Source organism: Chiloscyllium plagiosum, unplaced genomic scaffold (genome assembly GCF_037043375.1).
Source record: "Chiloscyllium plagiosum isolate Xiang-an unplaced genomic scaffold, Cpla_swu_hap1 HiC_scaffold_13, whole genome shotgun sequence".
Classification (NCBI taxonomy): domain Eukaryota; kingdom Metazoa; phylum Chordata; class Chondrichthyes; order Orectolobiformes; family Hemiscylliidae; genus Chiloscyllium; species Chiloscyllium plagiosum.
This window is the reverse complement of record NW_028270151.1, coordinates 71,493,370-71,518,289: the sequence shown is the minus strand read 5'-3', so window position 1 is coordinate 71,518,289 and position 24,920 is coordinate 71,493,370. Positions and strand designations below refer to the sequence as shown.

General features: G+C 41.1%; 1 long non-coding RNA gene across 2 annotated transcripts in view; it reads right to left on the bottom strand.

Moving 5' to 3' along the window:
- The window catches only part of LOC122555794 (uncharacterized), a 104,373-nt gene that overhangs the window by 5,757 nt on the left and 73,696 nt on the right, over positions 1–24,920 (bottom strand). Inside the window, exons 2-3 of one of the 2 annotated variants that reach the window (XR_015759214.1) lie at positions 9,264–9,330; positions 8,678–8,841 (exon numbers count right to left, since the gene is read on the bottom strand). This is a non-coding gene — a long non-coding RNA (uncharacterized LOC122555794). The remainder of the gene's footprint in view (positions 1–8,677; positions 8,842–9,263; positions 9,331–24,920) is intronic. The other variant, XR_015759213.1, reaches the window with a different exon arrangement.

Genomic DNA, 24,920 nt, shown 5'->3' with positions numbered 1-24,920 from the left:
ACCCATGAGAAATGATTGGACTGAAATGCATTGCCCACGTGTCAAATAAGGCACTCACCCCATGTCCCAGCATCAATTTTTCTGCTGACATATGGCAGTACAGTTAAGAAAAGAAAAGCTTGCATTTTTATAGCATCTCTATCAACATCAGCATCAGGACGTTTCAAAATGATTTATGATCAGTGAAATTTGAAATGCTGTAATGTAAGGAACACTGTGCCAATTTGACTAAGCACTATCCCAACAAAAACAACATAATGACAAGAACTTTCCTGTCCTTTCTCAATGTACTTCTACGTGTTTTTTTTAAGCTCACCTACGAGAATAGATGGGACATCAGCTTAAAGTTTTACCCAAGAAATAGCACCTGACAGCACAGAAAGTACAGCACTCCTACAATACAGACCTGGATTGTTAGCTTAGATTTTGTGCTCAAACCTCAGAAATGAAACTTAAACCCTGGACCTTCTGACTCAGAAGTAACACTGCTACCCACAGCACCTACAGCGAAATGGTGGAGTTTCCGCAAATAAATGTCTATCTGTTGACTAGCACCCAACTGTACAGAAACCTCCCACGGTGCTGAAACTTGTAACATTAAATGTGTGAAGGAAACCACCAGCTGCAATGCCACAGGTTCCATTCATTGCTCAACTTAGAATCTGGTAAACAAATTGGAATCTATTGATTCATATAAGCAGTTATGTGTATGGGGCCCAAGGAGAGGAAGTGTGCAGAAGAAAATGCAATAAAATTGTGTTCAGGACTGTCTGAGCATAGTTCTACAAATTGAGTAACAATTAAAAATGAAATTGGTAGGCCACTGAAACTATCCTTTCTGCCCAGTATTAATGAACATCGTGGGACTGATTTATGAGACTAAGTTTTCTCAACATAACTTTCGAGCCCACTTTGCTCATTTCAGAGTAGCAGCCTGGTTTTTGAACTTCTTTCCACATTTTTAATAAACCCTTATTTATCATTAGTTTATGGATTGCTTTTGTATCAGGTGCTGACTGAGAGTTTTGTGACTATATATGTGCCAAGTGCAGGGAAATGGGCTTAACATGGATGGACATTTTGGTCGGCATGGACCATTTTAGGCCAAAAGGCCTGTCTCCATATTGTAGGTCTCTATGACTCTATTACAATCCAAAGCTGCTCGAGTCCTCTGAATCCTGTTGACATAACACCACGCCTTGAACAAACAACACGTGCCTTCATAAAGCTTTCCTCAAATAATTTCAAATAATCCTGATGATCTTGGTGCTTCTGGTGTTTATCATCCATCCATAATTCCCTTGAATAGATGGTGGTGGGGACTTACTGTGAGCCACTGCATTTATTTACTTTTTAGCAATTTGACACAAGTGAACGGCAGAGAATGCTGCTGCTGCACAGTCTGTGTGACATTCCTCACTGATATGGGTGTACACAGCTAAACATGCCCAAACAGTAAATGGTAATATCCTGTCTCCACACAGCCAGCCAGATGATGTGAAGCTTGGTAATAATGCAGATTCGGGCAACACCTATTCAGTGAAGAGAAAAGAAACACAATACTGCAAGATGGGTTCTGCTGCAGAGTTGTTTAAATGGCCGGGCACCATGATTGCAGCCGAGTTAAATTCATGGAACTTTTTCTGCTGGGAATTGTCTGAAAGTACTCGGGGCTGGTTATGAAGGTATTTTTGCACATTTGTCATTGAGCGTTTCTGCACCTTTATTGGGATGGCAAAGTATGTGACATAAAGACAGTAACAGATATTGGGGTAACATTGCCAATGCTGCTGGATCTACAGCATGATAGGGAATGAAGCAGAAGCTGTGGAAAGGGAAAGTTCCGCATCATGCCTTGTGTCTTGTCATGATGAAGCTGGAGTCCTCTGTGCTTCCAGATAGAGATAGGAGGCAATCTGGCATCTAACTAACACAACCCACATCACGGTGTGAATACCCATTCAACCTTCTCCTGTGTGCCAATCCACTGGGCTCCTTAACCAAATGAACCATCCTTTACCCTGGACCTAATCTACTCATGCTGTGACTCAACAGCTTTCAATTCCAATTGCATGCTCTCCTCCAAAAGAAATACAGGGTCTGTCAACGAGGTGGTGGCTATAGGTTTCAGACTAAGTGTCATTGCCTCTTCATCGTGCAGTTGCTGCATCCCTACTTTATGGAGCTGCAGAAGCTGGGTCGGTGGCAGATGTCAAGTGTCTTATAGCAGGAACACCTAAGGGAAAAAATGATGAGAGAAGGAGGATGGAATGGAAAATAAGAGACCATGCCAGAGAGCATACTGTTGAGAAGAGGTGTTAGACTGGAAGATTTCTCACCTTCATTTTTGTTTACTGATATTACAAGCTGCAGGCTCCATTGCAGTCAATGTAATGATGAGGGAAACCATTTCCTCTCAACTCTGGAGATGAAGCCATTCTTGGCCTCCATTGACTTGGCCCCCGTTCTTGCAAGATGGAAATCAGAATGCCAGTGATTCTGCAACACCGTGTTTAGGGGATATACCTGAATAGCTGGAGGTATATGTCGATAGTGAGAGGTGGCATTGAGGCTAGTAGCATTGGCCAATGTGTGAGGTTAGAGTATCTGGATGGTAGACCTGTGTCTTGAAAGCTTCAAAGTATTGCCGAGTGGGTGATGAAGGTGTGATGCATTGTGGACATTCTAGACTGTTGGGACACTGAGTGGAAAATGTCTTGAAGATGTATTCACTGTGTTGGACCACTGATGTGCAGTCATGAGAATTCCCATGGCCCAGTTGCCAAATTCTTGAATCTAGACTTCGGAAATTGACTTTCTTGGTTATCATCCCCTCCTAAAGATTGTTCTTTATAATCCTTTGCATCATTCTTGAGGCCTCCTGTTAATCTCCACCACTGGTGCCACCAATGTTTTCAATTGTCCAGAGTCTTCTGTTGCTCTGAGGTTCATTTTTCAAGAATTTCTATTGCACCAATCTAGTTTTCCAATTTCCATTTAAGACACACCCTGCCTTTACGTAAAAGCAGATTGCCTCACCTCCACCTTGATTTAGAATACAGAGCCTGTTTGCCACATTAGGAAGTGGAAGCCATCCCTGAAGTTACAGAAACGTGGACCACAATCAAACAGATGAGTTTGACAAACCAATTTTCTGACTGACAAGATTTAGTTGCATTGTATCACAATCTTGACACCCAGAATGATTGCATCCAAAACTCCTAATTTATTGCTGAGAAAAGATGCTGTACAACATTAAAGATATTCAAACTTGCACATATTTAACAACGAAAATTAAAAAGAGCAGAAGAATTTTGATGAGCTTTCCTAAACTCTGTGCTTTACTATCTGTTGATGACCAAACAAGGTGGGGAGGTGTCTGCAAAAAGCAATCCAAACCAATTATCCTGCAGTTTCTGGATTTAAAGTACTATTGCACAGTGAATACATTGAAAATTTTGAGTTCAGAAAACCATTTCAAAGCAAAAATGCCACATTCTTGAACTTGTTTGTTTCATTTTCATTTTCATTTTCTTCTTATTGCTTCCTCTTAACGTTACTCTGCTGCCCTCTGTTTCTAGTTAACTACAGTATATTAGAAAGAGGATCTATTTAATATTTGAAATCTGTGTTATAAAATACAAAAACTGTCCAAACATCTCATCTCATGTCAATGTCAGTTTTAAAGAATTTCTTTAAAATTAGCAATTTGTGACAAACATTTGCAAGTTATAGAGTCATAGAGATGTACAGCACGGAAACAAACCCTTTGGTCCAACTCGTCCATGCCGACCAGATATCCCAACCCAGTCTAGTCCCACCTGTTTGCACTTGGCCCATATCCCTCCAAACCCTTGCTATTCATATACCCATCCAGAAACCTTTTAAATGTTGCAATTGTACTAGCCACTACCACTTCCTCTGGCAGCTCACTCCACACACATGCCACCCTCTGAGTGAAAAGGTTGCCCCTTAGGTCTCTTTTATATCTATCCCCTCTTACCCTAAATCTACGTCCTCTAGTTCTGGACTCCTCCACCCCAGGGAAAAGGCAGATTTCAAAGGGAATGAATCAGGATATTAATGGTGTTCTTTTTAAATATTCTTACCTGGTGACCTCTTACTAGAGAAATAATTGTGATATGGATAAGAAAAATGTGTTAATTATTTTCCAGCTAATAACTCTGGAAAGGTTAATGTGGAGATTGCATTGAGGTCCACTCAAACTGATGATGTTGAAAGCACTTGGGTAGAAAAGGCTTGGGACCTCAAATAGGATAGACCTGTTGTCTTGCTTTCCCCACAGTCTTATTAGCTGTGTCTATCTTACTAATGTAACGAGAACTTGATTCCTGTCATTCAATAAACTCCCACAGTTCAAAAATGTACAGGTTAGGTGAATTGGCCACGCAAAATTGCCCATAGTGTTAGATGAAGGGGTAAATGTAGGGGATTGGGTCTGGGTGGGTTGCGCTTCAGCAGGTCGGTGTGGACTTGTTGGGCCGAAGGGCCTGCTTCCACACTGTAAGTAATCTAATCTAATCTAATCTGAAACTATATCATGTTTAATTAAGAGTCTTTTTTCAGTTAGACCCACTACCTGGTTCCTCTACCATTGTAAACTAAGTAGACACTTAGGTCTCGTTAGGGAAAGGGTTGGAGTTAATAAGTTTCTCCAAAACAAACTGGTATTGGTTGGTGTTGCATACAATTATAGTAGAACTGGTGGGCATTGTTGCTGAATGCAACAAGGTACCAACAGTGAGAAATCCAATGGATCCAGGAGCTGAGAATACCAGTGGGCCCAGGAATATTCATAATCTTAAAGCTTTTAAGCATGTAAGAGTAACCCCTTCAGACAGGCAGCAGATCTAGCAGCAGAACTATCAACAATGTGCTGACATACCCTTGGAACAATCAACAGTCTTTTACTGGTAGGCAGCGCAAAAGCAAATGTGAGGTCAATGCTAGTCACACCTGGCAGTTACAGAATCCATCAATACAGTATCTGGGAATAGCCATTAAAACTCTGTGAGTGAAGTTACACGTCTCTACTGAGCAAAGTAAAGACTACAAATTCACAATGCAAAACAGGCTGCAAACAGAGTTAAAAAGGAGTACCGGTGGCTCACAGCGAGGTTTGCTGCTAAGCCAAATGGACAGCAAAAAGTAAAAGTCCTTCTCATACAAACATGTTAATGTAGTACAACCACCAGCATTAGCAATGATAATGTACTACTCGCAGAATTCAGTGATCCAACCGACCCTAATTAGACAGAACAATATACGTCAATGGACATTTCATTCATTTTAATCTTGATATGGAAGTGAGGGACATTATCTTATTGGATCATTTACAATGGGTGAAGAAGTTACAACCTATAGTGATAAAACTACATCATCCAGGTAAAACAGCTCTCAAGATTAAAGATATGCTATAAGAAACACTACATAACAAAAGGGATAAGACAGTAGATAATGTATAAAGAATTCATAATCAAGGAACTTCACACCTGAATATGCAAACAAGTTCTCAAATCAACTTCTTGCAGTAACAAAAGGAGTTGAACAAAGTACAATGGGCCATGAACCAGTGAAAAGAGACCAAATTGTGCCAAGTCTGTTCAAAGACAGGCCAGTCAGATAATAACTGGTTCAGGAACAACAGTCAAAGGACAATCAGTAAAACATTTCACTGAGCTTCTTTTTTCCTTATTCATTCACAGGAATGGGGAATCACTGGCTGTGCCAACTTTTATTGTCCATCCCTAATTGCCCAGCAGGCAACTAAGAGTCACCCACATTGCTGTGGGTCTGGAATCACATGCAGACCAAACCAAGTAAGGATGGCAGTTTCTTTCCCCAAAGAGCAATAGTGAACTGGATGGGTTGTTCCCCACAAATCAGCCATCTGACAAGGTGGGATTCAAACCAGGTCTCCAGAACATTACCTGGGACTCTGGATTAATAGTCTAGAGATAATACCACTGGCCATCACCTCCGTTATATGGAACCCAAGAAGAAGAACACTAAGCCTTGGTTAAGGCTAAGGCTAAGGAAGAATGGAAGCATTGAGATTTCTGAGGTGGCATAAGAAATATGTTTCAGATGGCTAAGAAGAACCGGTGGCCAGCAAACCAAATTAGGCTCAAGCAAATTTCAGAAAAACAAAAGATTACACAAATATGTGCCACCATACACTTTTATTGTGCTGAAGGATTGCCCGATCAGAGTGCATTTTATAGCTAAGAACACATTATTTGAGCACCTACAGCATTTCACTATCATCGATTACTTTGACAGAAGTCAGGTTATTCCAGCTTCATGGAAGATATCCTGGAAAGACAATACTGGGGTCATTTTGGGATTACTGGGTATATAATCAAGGCTTAGTGAGCAGTGTGGGAGCTGAAGATCTCAAGAGAGTTTAAAGATCTTGTAACTGATCGTGAAATCTGCAATTACATATGATTGTCAGAACTGGAAAACATTTCTGTCACTTCTGAAGAAATTCAGGTGACAAACACCAAGGAAGTTTGTAAGAAGATACGGGTAAAGAGAAAGGGAATGAGCAGTACACCACACTTGTGCTCATTAATCAATCTTTAACTGAACTTGTTCAGGCACTAACATCACTAGGTGAACAAAACAAGTAAGAACAGATAGGAATTCAACATCAAATGATGAAATGGCAGGAGTTAAAAGTACGCTTCAATCTTGGTCTGTGTGTGTGTGTTAGTGGCTTGACATGCTTATGTGTAAACTCATGTGCTGTGATGGTTATGGTTCAGAGAACTGCATTTAAATATCCCGGGACTACAGGTAAGGAAAATGGAAAAGACCTTCTAAGTGCTACCGGTCAGCCGCTGCTGAAAGGAATCAAGATAAAAGAGTTGTTTTTTAATGAACTACAAAGAAAAGAGTCGTGAAATCAACTGTTCAACTACCAACATTAACACCACCAGGAACATTGACTTTAACAGCCATAATGTTCTACTATCCAATCTTCAGAAGTGACTCAGAAATTGAAATGTATAGCTTTTAATTTTTTTGAGGGCTTACTTCTCCTTTCTAATTTTTGTGCTGCATTACTACTTCTTTTTGTGTTAGTAACTAATAAACTCTCTATTTCTGTTATTTGAAGACAGCGTAGTTAAATTGTTTGCTTTTAAAACGTAACGTAATTCAGGTCTGAGGGAAAAAGATGTGATTCTTAAAATAAATCTTGTTGTGACCAACCAAAGGGCAGCAGATGAATAGTCAAAGGCAATTTGGTTCTTTTAGTTTGCTTTGTTTTTTTTGTTGCAAGCAGTTTGCCTCTACCCATCTAGAAATTCATGGTTTGAGGTATCCCACCTGGAACTGTCACAATTTGTGAAACCTTGCCCAGGAACAGGTCGTAACACAATCAAGCATTACAAATAGATAATGTATAGGAGAATGGCTGGGACCGAGTTGTGGTGCTTTCATATACAGTAATCTTTTTCTCATCCATTCATGGGATATGGGCATTATTGAAGGTGCTACCTATAGACCCATGGAGAATTTCCACAGTGCGTCTTCTAAACGGTGCACCCTGCTGCCACTGAGCACCAGTGATGCAGGGAATGAATGTTTGTGGATGTGCTACCAATCGAGCTGGTTGCTTTGTTTTGGATGTTGTCCAGGTTCTTAAGTATTGTTGGAGAAATGTTCATCCAGGCAAGTGGTGAGTATTCCATCGCACACCTGATACGTGCCTCTTGAACAGGCAGAATTCCTAGCCTCTGACCTGCTTTTGCAGCAACAGCAGCAATGTTCCCTTTTGAGTTCTGTTGGCTGTGTGTCAAGGTTTATACATTAATGCCATGTCATTTCTGGTAAATACATAATATTCCTAAATTTCAAGACATGGACTCTACTCAATGTGAACTCTTTAAAATTTGCTTTTAAAAACTGACAGCATGCACTAAATGCTGGATATCAAAAACCAGGAGACTTTCTGCATAAACACAGAATTAACTTATGCCTGAACATGCTTGCAAAAATATATTAAAAAGTAACTATAGGGAAATGCCCTCCCTTCAATAGATAATCACAGTGCAAAATCTCTTGTGAATTTAGAGCCCCTGTTGACTGGGTATTTACCAGGATTCAACATCAATAACCATTCCTGATGCAGTGTCTGTGAACTAAACACAAAACATAAAGAGTTGAGAAGAAATCAATACCACAAGCAGGTGGGAACAGGCACCATTCATCTTCCATTGTGTAGCAATCATTTCTATCTTCAAATTGCTTGTGTGGACAATAGAGGTATTGATCATGTGGTCAGTCACATGACTGAAATTGACTTCAGAATACAAATCGTATTATGCCAAAAAGCAACCTGAAGCAAGACAGACTGGAAATCAACAGAATAAAAGGGACCATTTCTCCAGCAAGAATAGAAAAACCCTACCTGTAAAAACAATCAACTCTGGCAGTGAGAGAGGCAAAGACAGAGAAAGAGGGAGGGAAAAAGAAGGGCTAACTTGCCTTCATCTAGAAAAGTTCATTTCCACAGAAACTTAAACATGGGTATGGCTAGAAACACACAACCTCCAACTTCAATTTGTACAAAAGAACACAAGAGAGAACACATCCAGGCGTACAACACGCACATCTTAATCAACTGAAATTTGGATACATAACTTACGTGTATTTCAAATAAGCCACATGCTTTTTTTTCTGCATTCATTCACGGGATGTAGGTGTCTCGGACTCGGCCAGCATTTATTGCCCAACCCTGATTTCACAAAGGGGAATTGAGAGTCAGCACATTACTGTGGTCCTCGAGGTCAGCCCAGTTAAGCTCCTTCCCTTAATAAAAGAGCAAATCAGACCAGATTTTCCAACAACCATTTCAGAGTTATCATTAAACCCTTAATTCCAGATTTTTATTGAATTCAAATTCCCCTATCTGCCATGGTGGGATTTGAATACAGATTCCCGGAAGATACCCTGCGTCTCTGGATTAACAAGCTAGCATAAAAACCATAAGGCCATTGTTTTATCTCTGGAGCACACCCTTACTAGTATCTGCATGACTGATGAAGTGTGTTTTGTCACAATTACATTTGGGAAGTATGGAAGCATTTCCCCAGATTTGCTGATAGCCAGTACCCAGTTCTAAAGCATAGGTGGGAGGGAGACATGGGGACTCCCATCTGAAAGAAACATCCCACCAATTCTTAATAAAACCACACAAAACATTAAGTAAGGCAGTAAAATAAAATAAATACCTGCTGTTGCTGAAGATCTGAAACAAAAAGAGAATCAGCTGGTAGAACTCAGCAGGTCTCGGGGCATCTGTGGAGATAAAGCAGAGTTAATATTTCGACTCCAGTTTAGTACTGTCAGACCTGCTGAGTTTCTCCAGCAATTTCTGTTTCAAGTGAGGCAGCACTTGTTCTTCAAAGACATTCTCTCCAGCAAACATCCATTTGGCATGAACATGATTCTCAAATGGAATGTTAAGATTCATACCTAAAGTTTGAACTATAGCTTTTAGCTGGTGTAACTGCAATGTGACACAATGGGCACATTGTGTGGTCATTGCTGTCTAATAATTAATCCTGAGAAACTGGTGATTTTGGCTTCGATACCTTTTGGTATTGCCTGGACAATTTTGGTCTTCTGCTGCAATAAGACACTTTCCTTCCATAAAAAAACTACACCAACTAACTACTGCTCAAAAATTTGTAACTTGATTTGACCCATTTAAGTGTGTTTTGAGACATTGTATCTCCTGTGACTAAATAAATATTCCAACAATATTTGAGGAGCTATTCTGAATTATGCTTCCCAAGATCAGGCCACTGGCTGCGCCTTGTTTCTGACAGTATATTTGGTTTCAGACATCTTCTTCAAGGCATATTCCTTCCTCTTCTATTCTCCAATATTGAAATTCCCCACTACAAGCCCAGTTAATTGCCAAGTTGGCAGAAATTACAACATTGAGCTTGAAACCAGCTTCATTTTCTTTTGCGGGAGGACTCACTTCTGTTCACCATTTAGAGTCATTGATAGAGTCATAGAGATGTACAGCACAGAAACAGACCCTTCGATTCAACTCGTCCATGCCGACCAAATATCCCAACCCAATTTAGTCCCACCTGCCAGCATTTGGCCCATATCCCTCCAAACCCTTCTATTCATGTACCCATCCAGATGCCTTTTAAATGTTGTAATTGTGCCAGTCTCCACCACTTCCTTCAGCAGCTCATTCCATACACGCACCACCCTCTGCATGAAAAAGTTGCATCTTAGGTCCCTTTTATATCTTTCCCCTCTCACCTTAAACTTATGCCCTCTAGTTCTGGACTCCCCCACCCCAGGGAAAAGAACTTGTCAATTTACCCTATCCATGCTCCTCATGATTTTAAAACCTCTATAAGGTCATTCCTCAGCCTCTGACACTCCAGGGAAAACAACCCCAGCCTATTCAGCCTCTCCCTATAGCTCAAATCCTCCAATCTTGGCAACATCATTGTAGATCTTTTCTGAACTCTTTCAAGTTTCACAACATCCTTTCAATAGGAAGGAGACCAGAATTGCACACAATATTCCCAAAGTGGCCGAACCAATGTCCTGTACAGCTGCAACATGACCTCTCAACTCCTATACTCAATATTCTGACCAATAAAGGAAAGCATACCAAATGCCTTCTTCACTATCCTATCTACCTGCGACTCTACTTTCAGGGAGCTATGAACCTGTACTCCATGTTCTCTTTGTTCAGCAATACTGCCCAGGACCTTATCATTAAATGTATAAGGCAAAAGTGAGGATTGCAGATGCTGGAGATCAGAGTCAAGATTAGAGTAGTGCTCTATGCTGTTTCGGGCAGGAGCCCTTCATCAAGAATCCTGATGAAGGGCTCCTGCTCGAAACGTCGATTTTCCTGCTCCTCAGATGCTGCCTGACCTGCTGTGCTTTTCCAGCACCACTCTAATATTGACATTAAGTATATAAGTCCTGCTTTCTCAAAATGTAGCACATCGCATTTATCTAAATTAAACTCCATCTGCTACTCCTCAGTCCATTGGCCCATCTGATCAAGATCCCATTGTACTCTGAGGTAACCTGTCTACTATACCTCCAATTTCGGTGTCATCTGCAAACTTACTAATTATACCTTATATGTTCACATTCAAAACATTTATATAAATGACGAAAAGCAGTGGATCCTTGTGGCACACCATTGGTCACACACCTCCAGTGTGAAAAGCAACCCTCCACCACCACCTTCTGTCTTCTACCTTCAAGCCAGTTCTGTATCCAAATGGCTAGTTCTCCCTGTATTACATGAGATCTAACCTTGCTAACCAGTCTCCCATGGGAACCTTGTTGAACGCCTTACTGAAATCATGCATTTACAATACATTGCCTTCTTTGCGTGGGAATGATTTAAATTGTTGCCTATCTTTTTGGCAAACACCCCCATATCATTTGCTTGGTTCCCATGCACTGATTTATCAGGTGTGTAAAACATTGAGGTTCACTCTGACAGAAAGTATTGCATTTTTTAACAGGAAGTGGCAGCAAGGAAGGCTCCTCAATGTGTACACCAATTACATGATTAAATAGAAATGTTGACACTGGTAAAGTCGGGTCTCCACGTCAACTTCTACACATTCAATGTTCCTTCAAATGTACAGGATCATCCTGGATCACCTTTGGTAACATCTCTGTAAGTAGCCCTACACCAGATGGACTGCAGTGTTTACGAAGGTAGCTCACCAGTATTCTAAGTAGTGCCTTTTATGGCTATAGCTCTCTTTGTTCAATTCATTTTGAGGCAATCTAGCAACAAATATTTACTTAAAATAGACCATTTCTTCACAATTTGAATTATGTGTTGTGCAGTGTTGTTGGGAATCAACCTGAAGATGCATTCAAGTGGTGAATTTTTCCAAGCAAAACTAGTTGCGAATGTACTTCCCTACAGCTTAGCATGGTGGATTTGAGTATGTCAGAGAAACCCACTCTGAAGAGGCGGGTTCATATTTACATTTAGTTCGGGCATTGTTCCCTGGATTTTGGGAACTATTCAAATGTTAGATGATGCTAATGAGAACCTGTGCTTAAACCTGGCACAGAAGGAAGCTATTCAGCCCCTAGTGTCTATGCCAGCTGAGAAAGCTAGCACTGATTCTCATCCCACTTTGCAGAACCTGGTCCATAGACTTACAGGTTACAGCCCTCCTGGTGAATATCCAGACTCCTATTAAATGAGTTGAGAGCTTCTGCCTCAACCACCAAACTGGGCAGTGACTACCAGATGCCCACCACTTTCTGGGTGGAGAGGCTTTTCTTCTTCTTACCCCCCTTAATTCTTCCCGCAGTTACATACAATCTATGCACTCTCATTCACCTCTTTCCAAGTGCATCAGGTCTTCCCTGTCCATGTTGTCTAAGCCCCTCATTGTTGTCAATTAAGTCACCTCTCAAAGTGGTGAAATATAGTTTGAATCTGTATTCTGGAGTTTTGCTCCATTTTCTTTCTGAGCTGATTAACTTGCCTTTCATCTCCTAATATGTGAAATTATCATGCATTTGTGATTGTGCAACTTTCTTGACACTGACTGAATTGTTTGGTTTTGATGTCTTTGGATATAAGTGATCATTCCAGTATAGGCAGTTTGCTGAGGGTGATTAGATTCAGGATCCTCTTCTTGTAGTGGTTGGGGAGCTAAACATTAGGCATCCCATAATACATACATCTCTTACTGCCCTAGTGTGTGCTGTTTTCCTCAGGATTAATACAAGGGTAAGGTTGAGTGAGATGAAAGTGGATGGCATAGCTAGTGCTGGTGCAGGTGGGGAAAGATGGCGAGGAAATTGGAAAATTGTACATGTAACAGTGAGAGCTGTTTATAAAACAAACAAAAGTGAGAGTTGTAGAACATGAGTCTTGGCACAAGATGGGTATAGTAGCAGAGGTTGAAGAGGGTGAGGTAGTAGAGAGAAAAGTGTTCAAAAGATTTGAACTCAAGAGTGCAGTAGTTAAGGTAGTGCTTCCAAATAAACTTGTTGGACTATAACCTGGTGTTGTGTGATTTTTAACATAGTTACAGTTGGCAGCCTCAACTTCAGTAGCTCTAGACTCCGAAAGTAAAAGTGATCTTCCCAACTCCCAACCTCTGACAGTTTACTATCTTTCTCAAGTCAGTATAGCTGACTACAGAAATAACTTTTGATTATCAATGTTTTAATTTCCTATTCGATAAATCACAAAATTCACGGTTTGTTGCTAGTTGCCTTGAATCAATTTTCTCATCGGCTTCTTGATTAAACCCTTGGAAGACAGATAATAATTTTTGTTGTATTTTTGGGGACAGGAACTAGGATGTTAGGACATTTATAGCTTGGTTGCAGTTATTTTGCTCAGCTGTATGCATTTCAACAATTCTTCACCACCTTGATGGATAAACAGGGTCATTCGTTCTCTTGTCACCTATGATTTCGAAACCAATTGTAACATTAATATGTCACAGCTACTTTTGCCAATAAAAGGTTTTGTTTTCCAAAACGTAGTCAAAAAGATGGTAAATTGTGCACAATATTATATTCATCAGCAACACTAATTAAAATTCTCTATAAAGCTTTCCCTGTTACCCCTGAGCTTGTGTGTACCGAACACAGCTGAAATGCATCTCCTGATTTATTATTTAAATTGTTACCTCCTCTGAGGAGAGTTAGCAAAACCCTGCAAAAAGATCATGTCTTGAGGTATGCTTCAAACGTTTCATAATCCACATTGTCAGTGTGAAGATTTTGGAATCAAGGCGCTCAGAATTAAAATTACACAAGCAAAAACTGGCTTCCTTTATTAAACTGCTTCTGCAGACTCCAGCAGACACCATCAGCTGGTGCAAATGTGTATGCTAGCTCCATGTGAACAAAATTAATTGGCACTTTTAAAAGCATTACAAGATTATTGCCCTTCTACCTGGTTTGAAAGAACTATGCAATTAACCATATATATGTGTGTTTGTGGATGTACCTATGCAATAAATTATGTCCCCAAACATTTCAAACACCAGAGTTATAGTGAGAAGGCCCTAATCCCTTCATTCTCTCATAATCTGAACATTATAAACATATTTGAGAGCGTGGTGCTGGAAAAGCACAGCAGGTCAGGCAGCAGCCGAGGAGCAGGAGAATCAATGTTTCGGGCAGAAGCCCTTAAATAGGAAACTTGATGAAGGGCTAATACCCGAAACGTTGATTCTCCTGCTCCTCAGATGCTGCCTGACCGGCTGTGCTTTTCCAGCACCACACTCCCAACTCTGATTGCCAGCATCTGCAGTCCTCACTTTCTCCTTAGAAACATATTTGTCAATCTTAAAAAATGACTGTCAAGGTGTCTATTTTGGAATAACTTGTAATGGAAGATACATCCACAAAGGCAATTTTTGAAAAGGTCAGACAGCCACATCTTTTTTTAAAAAAATAGAGATACTTTTGATTTCTTTGAAAGTCATTTAATCTAGTTTTAATCTCCAGCTTTCTATATCTCAACATTATTCTCAGCTTTTCAGATCATTAGATAATGACATGGGAAATTGGCCATGGGAAATTGCCCATAGTGTGCAGGAATGTGGAGGTTAGGTACATTAATCAGGGGTAAACATAGGGTGGGGGAATGGGTCTGGGTGGGTTACTCTTCAGAGGGTTGGTGTGGACTTGTTGGGCCGAAGGGCCTGATTCCACACTGTAGGGATTCTTCTAAGAAATTTGTCAGGCTCTTTGACTGCAAGACTGAATAGATGAGAATGCAGCATGAGCTCACTGGTGGATTTTAAACTTGAAACCTTGAGTGACAATTTTGGATAGAAATTAGTAATAACTTTGATAAATAAGAATCAAAGCATTTTCAATTGCATTCACTGTTTTCAGGGAACCTAATATATCTGTTAATAAAGAACACTTACAGTGTTTCAGCAGAATAAATACTGGATTAATCTTTAATGTCTGAAATGTTAGCAATTCTGGACACCAATTATTTTCCTGTGTATATTTCCAGGGTGACATTTGGTGTATCCCAAGCCCGTGTATATAAGCTACTAAAATTATACTCCAGTTGTGTTGAGCTTGTGTCTGAATCACACTAAATATACTGGCCTGTAGGGAATAGAAAGATGAAACATGAACTTGCAATTATGTATTTGCTAGGCAATTGAAGCTGTGAAACACTATTCTGAGTATCATTCCCCCAGAAATGGTCGATCATTCTTTAACTGTTTTCTTTTTAGCTCAGGGCTTCTACAAGATCAGTAGATAATGGAGAACATGGTCTTGAAGAGTTTTTGAGCTAATTCAGGATGAGGGACCAAGGATTCATATCAAATACTTGAACTGCAAAACAAAATGCAGCTGACTTTTTGACGTGTTCTACAAGTGTTAGTAAACATTAGGGTGGGTGAGATATTAGAGGAAAGCAGCTGTCTCACTGGCTTCTTTTCGACAGAACATCAATTGCCTGATGTTTATGTGTATTTTTACTATCGGCCACCCAAGGGTCAGGCAGAGCTACTCCCACTGGTAAATCAGGGGGTTATTTTACGGGAGGTGGCAAGTTGACAGAGAACCTTGCAAATATTGTTACTCATTAGGCAATTAATGTTACAGGCTGTGGCTCAGTGGTACCACCCTTACCTCCAACCTAATGGTTAAATGGAGGATTCTCCAGTCGATTATGTGGTGCAATCATTGCCATAGCATGATAATAGTGTCTTATTAGAGTTCAGGTGAGGGTATGAACATCGCATACTGTTCTGTAATTATTTGTGAACCTCGCAAGGTGACTTAGTTGCCACAGTTGCCCTAAATATCCTTGGTCTTCCAGTACCCCTTTGTAGTCTACCTTAAAATAGTCTTGTAGTCTGTAGTATGTTGTAATAATGAAGCATATCATTCTATTGACATCTCCACTGGTCTCTGTGTTGACAAGATGTGAATTAAGAGAAAGCGAGGACTGCTGGAGATCAGAGTCAAGAGAGTGGTGCTGGAAAAGCACAACAGGTCAGGCAAGGAGCAGGAGAATCGACGATTCGAGCATAAGCCCTCCAACAGGAATCAAGCTGTGAATTAAGTTAAAATCATAGGATTGTGGAGGCTGGAAGTCTGAAACAAAGATAGAATGTTGAAAAAACTCAGCAGTATCTATAGAGAGAGAGAGGGTGAGAATTAACATTTTGACTCTAGTGACCCTTCGTCAGACCTAAAAATAGCTGGGGAAGGTTGGTATTTATGTTGATGATGGGTTTGGTTTTTGGGAGACTGTTGGAGAGATAGAGAATAAAATATGTAGAGTTGATGCCCAGAGATAAAGAGAGAGAGAGAGATAGATAGATAGAGAGAGAGAGAGAGAGAGAGAGAGGAATACAAAATGAAAAAGGAAGGCAAAACAAAAAGATTGCTGATGATAAGCTGAGCAAGATAATTGCTCGGAATGTGATAAATGGTTAGAAATGGATTGGCTGTGCTGGAGCAGCCCAAATGCAACAAGACCTAGGGGACAGAGGGAAGGTAACAAACAAGGAGAGAGTGTTAGGTTTGTGTAATTGTTGAACTCGATGTTGATTCCCAAAGGCTGTAAGGTACATAGACAAAAACCAAGAACTGAGGAAGCTGAAAATCTGAAACAAAACTGGAATTTTCTGGAGAAACTCAGCAGGTCTGGCAGCGTCCATGGAGAGAAAGCAGAGTTAACGTTTCGGGTTCAGTGAACCTTCTTCAGAACTGATGGTAGCAAGGAAAATGTGGTGTTTATGCTGAAGACAGGAGTGGGGTGAGGGGAAGGGTTGTAAAAGGGTAAGCGAGATGTGGTTAGAACATAGAACTGTACAGCACATGATTTTGTGCCGAACGTCACACTAAATAAATCTAATTCCTTCTGCCTGCCTCTGGTCCATATCCCTCCATTCCTTGCATATTCACGTGCTTATCTAAATGCCCCCATTGTATCTGCTTCCACCCTTGACAGCGCGTTCCAGACTCCTGTCACTCTGTGTAAAAAAACTTACCCCTCTCATCTCCTTTGAACTTTTCCCCCTCATCTTAAATACATGCTCCCTAGCATTAGACAGTTCAACTCAGGGAAAGAGATTCTGACCGTCAACCCTATCAAAGCATCTCATAATTTTATAGACTTCTATCAAGCCTCCCCTCAACCTCCGCCACTCCAGAGAAAACAACCCAAATTTTTCTAAGTCTCCTTAAAGCTCATACCCTCTAATCCAGGTATCCTGGTAAATCTCTTCTGCACTACTCCAAAGCCTTCATATCCTTTCTATAATGTGAACTCTATACTCTAAGTGTAGCCTAACCAAAGTCTTATAAAGCTGCAACATGACATCCTGTCTTGTGTACTCAATTCCCCAACAATAAAGGCAAGCATGCCATACGCCTTCTTTACCACCCTATCTACTTGCGTAGCCACTCTCAGAGAGGTACGCACTTGAACTCCAAGATCCCTTTGTACATTAATGCTATTCAGGGTCCTGACATTAACTGTACCTTTTTCCTTAACATTTGATCTCCCAAAGTGCAGCAGCTCACACTTACCCAGATTATACTCCATCTGCCACTTTTCCACCTTTATCTGCAACTGATCTATATCCTACTGTATCCTTTGACAACCTTCTACTCTATCCACAACTCCACTGACATTTGCATCAAGATGAAACCCAGAGAGAGCAGCAGTTGGGCAAAAGAATGAACAATGGTGAGCCAGTGAGAAAGAAAAGCTGGTAATACAGACCATTAGTTGGTAAACATGGGCTGGCTATGGTGAAAGCAATCTATGTGATGACAGAGCCTGAGGTGTAGCGATGGATAAAGGACATGGAAGGAGGTGTTCAAGCTCTACAAATTATTGAATTCAATTTTGAGTCCTGAAAGCTGAAGGTGTAATATCTGCCCGTGAACCTTCTTCCTCCTCCCTCAATCACTCCTCCTTAGCACCATCATAGCAATTCTCTTTCTTGGCTTATCATCAGCAATCTCTTTTTGTCTATTCTTTTTCATTTTCTATCTCTCTCTCACTCTCTCTCGCTCTTTCTCTTTTTCTCTCTCTCTCTGGGCAGCATCTTGACATATTTCATTTTTTTATCCCTCCAAGCTTTACTTCCAGCTTGCACTGAGCTTCACTGGAGGACTACAGCAAGCCTGAGACAGAGATGTTGGCCAGGGAACACATTGGTGTGTTGAAGCGGCAGGCAACCAGAAGTTTGGGATCATTTTTGATAGAATGTAGGTGTTCTGCAAAGCAGTCAACCAGTCTGATTTTCGTCTCCCCAGTGTAAAGAAAACCACATTGTGAACAGTGAATACAGGAGACTTGTTTGAATGAGTTACAGGTAAATCACTGCTTCACCTGGAGAGTGTATCTGGGACCTTGAATGGTGAAGAGGGAGGAGATTCATGGGCAGATATTACACATTCTGTGATTGAATGGGAAGGTGCCATGGATATGTTGGTAGGTGTTTGGAGTGGAAGAGGAGTGGACCTAGGCATCCTGGAGGGAACGATTCATGCAGAATGCTGATGGGGTGGGGGAGGGGTGCGGGGGGTGGGGTGGGGTGGGGAGGAGGTGGAATATGTGTCAGGTGGTGGAATCCTGCTGCAGATTGCAGAAATAGCAAGTTATCATCCTTTACATGCTAGTGGGTGGGTAAGTGAGGACCAGGGGACCCTATCGATGTTGTGGGAGGGAAAAGAAAGGGTGAGGGCCAAAGTGCATGAAAGGGGCCAGACATGGCTGTGGGCCCAAGCCACCATCAAGGAGTTTGTTGAACTAAGTTAACAAGCAATCTTAGATAGTGTGATACACAGAAATGCAGCCAATGGAGGACTTGGCTAGTTATTAACAAGGCAGCAAGAATGCCGGATGACTGGTGAGAAGGAGGAAGGGTGGCAGCAGCCATTGTGTCCATTATGGTCCTGTTGGCTGTCATCAGTATTTATTCCTAAGCTGATTGACAGGGACTGACAGCTTTCCAGAATGTGACAATGGTAATACTGGTTCATTAAGGATGCATTCCAGTATCCACCAAATCTGAATTCCCACACCAGGGACCCCAGAAAATTGGAGACATTTATGTGGAATTTGTTGTGGCAGTTCTGGACCTGATCTGAGTTCTGTGAAGTCTTAGGAGAATGGTAAATTTGAATATCTGAAGCCCATTGTTCCCCAGCAGCACTCTTGGAGCTATTGATGGGTAGACCAATTGGGAATGTTCCATCTGGGTCTGATTGTGCCTGGCCATTGGTCGAAAAGGAGAGATGAAAGCAGGGATGAGAAGTTTAAATATTAGTAAAGTCAAAATTAATGTGAATGAGAGTCTTGAAATTCGTGCTGCAGTTATGTTTGATTCCTTCCATATTGTAACAGTAACAGTAACAACCTGTGTCAGCATATTATTCATTGCCATAAGGAGCATGGAAAGAAGGGAGCCTGAATGATTGGCAAAGATGGTTGAGTTTCTATGGAAACAAGAAGAGCCAAAGCTGAAGTTTGAGACATTAGGGAGCTACATGAAGTTAAGAATTATAAATGTGCGCTGATTGTTTTTTAGAAATTCATTGGGCGACTGAGATCTTTTTTGCATATGCTCAAATAAAGTTGTTTTTTTTTCCTTGACAATGATCATTTTTCACCACAGCGCTTACCTCAGATAAGTTTCACTTTCTTTCAGATGCAGATGTTCAATGAATGTGCGATTTTATTCTAATCCTTGGATTTCAAACGTTGCTTTTCCTTCACTCCACACAGCTGTGTGCTCTTGACAACAGCCAAATGTGCACTTGTGTTTTCTTTCTTTAAATTACTGTAACCATTTTTTGTTTATTTTCAAGCCTTTGTGACCTGAGACTCTTGATCAAGCTGAGCAGAAAGAAATGCTCAGTCCTGAGCCTTGCCCAATGTTATGCTGATGGGGAATGTCAGAAGCATAAACCAAAGTGGAACAATATTGCATTGTAAAGTACTTGACTGAATATTCCTGACAGATAACGTCACTTGTCAGACATTCAGTGAATTACATCAATTCTTCCTTAGTTAAGGAAAAAGACTTGAATTCTGGAGATGGCAGAGTCCATGACCTATCAAGGCTATCATGGAAAGAATTTACCCACATTTGAATTGATTTAGCTGCCAAATTGCAAAAACATATTTTCCGTTAGGTGATTTAATGAGCAGTAGCAGCTCGGTGTCTTTCCCAATTATATTAAATCAGGAATAATGCAGTGGAGAATGGATCCACTTCCAGATGTCTCTCTTTCAAACTTCTGTATGGTTCCATCACCCAAACTGGTGAGTAATTTCTATTTTGGGCTCTGTTCCGCTTAAGAGCACATTATGATTCAAATCCTTAACAGATACAAGCTGTCATGAGAAATCATGGTGACCTGCAATGATTCAGTAATTTAATGATAGCTTTTCAAATTGAGCCAACACTTTGCCCCTCAGTTAAATGTCTAATTTGGCCACTACTGTTACAGATTTTAGCTGTTCAAAATGTCTCTACATTTCTGATATGGAATTATTCAAATTAGGTATACTGTAGGATTCTTTCTAACACCTTGTGCAAGCCATTTGGCTAAGTTTCCAAAAACTGACCAGGCTCTCATGGAATTTGTGAATTTATGCCAAAGGAGCAAACATTTTGATTCTTTGTTCTTCTACTGCTGCTGGCTCTTCAACTGGACCTAGCAACTTCATTCCATTTCCCTGCTCCTGCGTTCAACACTGTGAATTTCTTCCCTTTCAACCACCTACTCAGCATTTCTAAAAATAAGTTATCCTCACTGTCTCTATGAAAACAGTTCAAAAGCTGTCGCTTAATGATGCTCAAAATGAGTAACCAAAAGTTTTTATCCCTCCATGTTCCTAACCTCTACATTTGTAGTATATTTTCTTTAAATTTTATGAAAATAACAGTCCAGAAATTAATTTTCACTTTAAGCCAGACTCTAGGCCGAAGCTCCAGCTCCACAGCTATGCCCAGGCAGGAGGAGAGAAACGGTCTGGTGTGGAGGTCTTCTTTGTCTTCAGTGTCCAGGTATTCAATGGGCCCAGCAGGCAGGCTCGACCAGGAGTTGCAGTCTTGGGCCTGGCATGGCAATCATCTTTGGAGGTTTCCAGCCCAGTGTTCCAGTAGCCCAGCTCGACGGTCTCATCCTGGTTGCATTTTCAGGATACAGGTCATTCTGCTATAATGCATGTTTCGTCAACACAAATTCACTGAAATGCAATTGATGAATTGGGGACGTAGTTCCAAAATATGTGTTGGATGTAATGCGATTACATCACCAATACTTTAAGCGCTGTTTCTAAAGTGCGTTTTTTCCATAATATAGGGCTTACACAAGAATGCAACCATCGTGTTATAGAAGAACTGACTGTCCATCATTCCCTAATTGGCTTTTTCCAAGCCCAGGAGCCATTAACTGAACTGTGTTGAACTTTGCCTTAATTTTCCTTCTTTTTATTATTAGGTATGACTTCTGTCATTGATGTAGGCACCATGGTGGGGACACAGATAAATAATTTCACTGCATGTTTCATGTAAATGCACATGTGACAATAATTTTTTGTTCTGTTCTATTCCATTCTATTCTAAAATCTTATATAAAGAATCCTATATAAATGTCTGAGCAATCACCTACTGAGACTGCCGACAGCAATTTCTCGGCTAATGATCATAAAGCTATGAGAACTAAACTATATGATTCCATTTATTTTTCTGGCTGAAATCCAGAAAGAGTCAGACGTGATGAGATTAGCACCAGTCTGAAATTCTGGGGACCGGCTTCATTCGCATATTATAGGTACATTGCAGGTGCAACTATAATCCTGGCAGTTTGCCAATCCAGTCAGAAAATTTCGGGTCTGCAGCAGCTTAAATGATTGTTACACTCTTCCTTCACCCCAGAATAGAATGGAAAATGCTGAAACACCAAGGGTCAAGTCAAGAAATACCACTTCAACTTCAGGGCAGGGTGGAATATTTTAAGTGGACCAGAACTGGAATACCGCCTTTCTCTTGGATGGATATAGCACTGGAGAACTGGAGAAGGGGTTTGTTAGGAAGACAGCAACCATGATAATGTTATGAGAATGTATTCTGTGCTGATGGCAATGCAGGAAGAAATTAAATGCCCTCACCAGATGTTCTTAGATATCTCACTTACAGGTCTCATTGTTTCCACTCCTCATTGCCTTCTGGCACTCTGTCACTTCCTGGTACACTTCAATTGTTGATTGTTAGGTAGCAAGAAGCTTTATTTTACTGTCTTAATTTGCAATTTGAACGTCTGCACATCCTGCAACTCCTACCATTCAATAAGACTGCATATTGCTCATTTCCATCATCTCACACTGTAGTTAGAAGGAAATTACATGGTGAAGGATGAAAGCAAGCATATTTGGCAGCATCATTTATGAATCTATTCTACTCTAATTGCAGGGAGATACTGTCCAAAATAAAAGCGAGCGATGCCACATACGAGGAGGACTCCTTAAATGTTTGTTCCTCTTATAAAAGCATATCCTCTCAATCGCCGGCAGAGACAGTTTGAAGAAAGTAGAAGGTGCCAAGGCTGAAGAGCTGGTACTGACACTTATTCTAATCCTAGCTGAGCACCTGCTCAACAGTATTAATAATGTACTATTGAGACAGTGATGTTGAGTAGAGTGATCTAAGTGCTAAAAGAGCACTCATGAGAGGTGATAATGGCTGGGACAAATAAAGAAAACACATCAGATCTCTAGAAGAACAGATCATTTTCATTTTCTGCTGAACAGGATGGTAACACATAGATCACAGAAACAGGCCATTTGGCCCAACAAGTCCACACCCACCCTCTGAAGAGTAACCCACCCAAACCCATTCCCCTACCCTATTACTCTACATTTACCCTTGACTAATGCGCCTAACCTACACATCCCTGAACACTATGGGCAATTTAGTATAGCCGATTCATCTAATCTGCACATTTTTGGATTGTAGGAGGAAACTGGAGTAACCGGAGGAAACCCACACAGACACAAGGAGAATGTGCAAACTCCACACAGACAGTCACCCAAGACTGGAATCGAACCCGGGTCTATGGCACTGTGAGGCAGCAGTGCTGACCACTGAGCCACAAAATTTCAGTTTTTAAAAGAGGACTACTATCTGAGTACGATCGGTTATTAAACACATTAACAGTGTGCTTTTGAGCTTTTAATCACAATAGCTATGACTAGAGAACTTATAATTGGAAACTAAAAAAGCAAACTAAAAAAGTGACATGTATTTTGCATTTATTTTCATGTCAAAATATATAAATAATATATATAAATAAGTGCTGATGAATCGGGAAATTGATGTGAAAGAGTAAGTCAAGAAAAATATAATCACCAAAGTAGTGGTACTGAGTAAAATGTTGGAGCTCTGGGCTGACAAGACCCTGTGCCAATGGATTCCATCCTAAAATCTTAAAATATTTAGCTAGTGAGATAGCAAATGCATTGCACATTCAATTGTCAAGAATTTATTTAATTCGGGGTCAGTGCCTAAATGTTAACTCTCACGAAGTCCACCTTCTGCTTCTGAGTTCACTTGTAGAAAGTGTTAAAAATGTCAGAAGTTGCAAGCCAAATGTGAATTGTCTTCTTTATACTTGCATGGACCACATTCCAACTAAGCCTATTGATGTTTCTTGTGGCAGGCTAGAAAAGAATTCAGGGCAAAAGCAGATTCACAAAGGTCTTCACTGTAAAGGAAATGCAGAACATTGGCTGTAGGCAGCATGTGATCTGCATCCCTCAGTATCTCACTGTAGAATGATATGTCTTTGTGCATTGTTCTGGAGTTACCTGCAGAAGGGTTCAGTAAATGGGCTGGTTACAAAGCTTTCCAGCAGGGTAATGAAGGAGTCCATCAGGAAGGATGTGAGCCTGAGAGGGGTGATTATTCCTGGCAGCGGGAACCTGCAGGTTAAGGCCTCCCTGTACATGGATGACGTCGCCGTTTTCTGCTCGGATCTGCTGTCCGTACACAGACCCATGTGCATATGTGACCAGTTCGAACGGGCCTCGGGGGCCAAGGTAAACCGAGGCAAGAGCGAGGCCATGCTCTTCGGGAACTGGGCCGACCAATCCTCAATCCCCTTCACTGTCAGGACCGACCACCTGAAGGTGCTGGGTATTTGTTTCAGGGGGGCTGGGGCGTGCGCCAAATCTTGGGAGGAGCGTATCAGCAAAGTGAGGTAGAAACTGGGCAGATGGAAGCTATGGTCGCTCTCCATCGTGGGAAAAAACCTGGTCATCAGGTGTGAGGCACTGTCATTGCTATTATAAGTGGCACAGGTCTGGCCTATTCCCAGAACCTGTGCTGCTGTAGTCACCCAGGCCATCTTCCAATTTATATGGAGGTCAAAGATGGACCGGATCCGAAGGGACTCGATGTATAAAGACCTGGACAACGGGAGAAAAAATACACCCAATGCCACCCTCACCCTGATGGCCACCTTTGTGTGTGGCTGCATCAAGCTGAGGTTCTACCTGTCCCTGGTGTTGTGAAGGATGGGCCTGGCCTCGCTGTCGCGGAACGCTCCGAGTAGTTGGACTGTTTCCTATTACCTGTCCTTCTTGGAGAAGTTTATGAAGAAAAACACCTTTGACCACAAGTCCATCAGGAAGTGGTCAGCACATAGTGTCCTTGAAACCCTTCGGGAAAAGTAGAGGGCGGATCCTAATGAGCGGTTCCCTGAGCAGACTGTCAAAGCCATTTGGCAGAATGCCTCATCACCAGAACTTTCCAACAAGCACCAAGACATGGCTTGGCTGGTGGTGAGAAGGGCTCTGCCTGTGAGATCCTTTATGCACGCCCGGACTCTCAGCC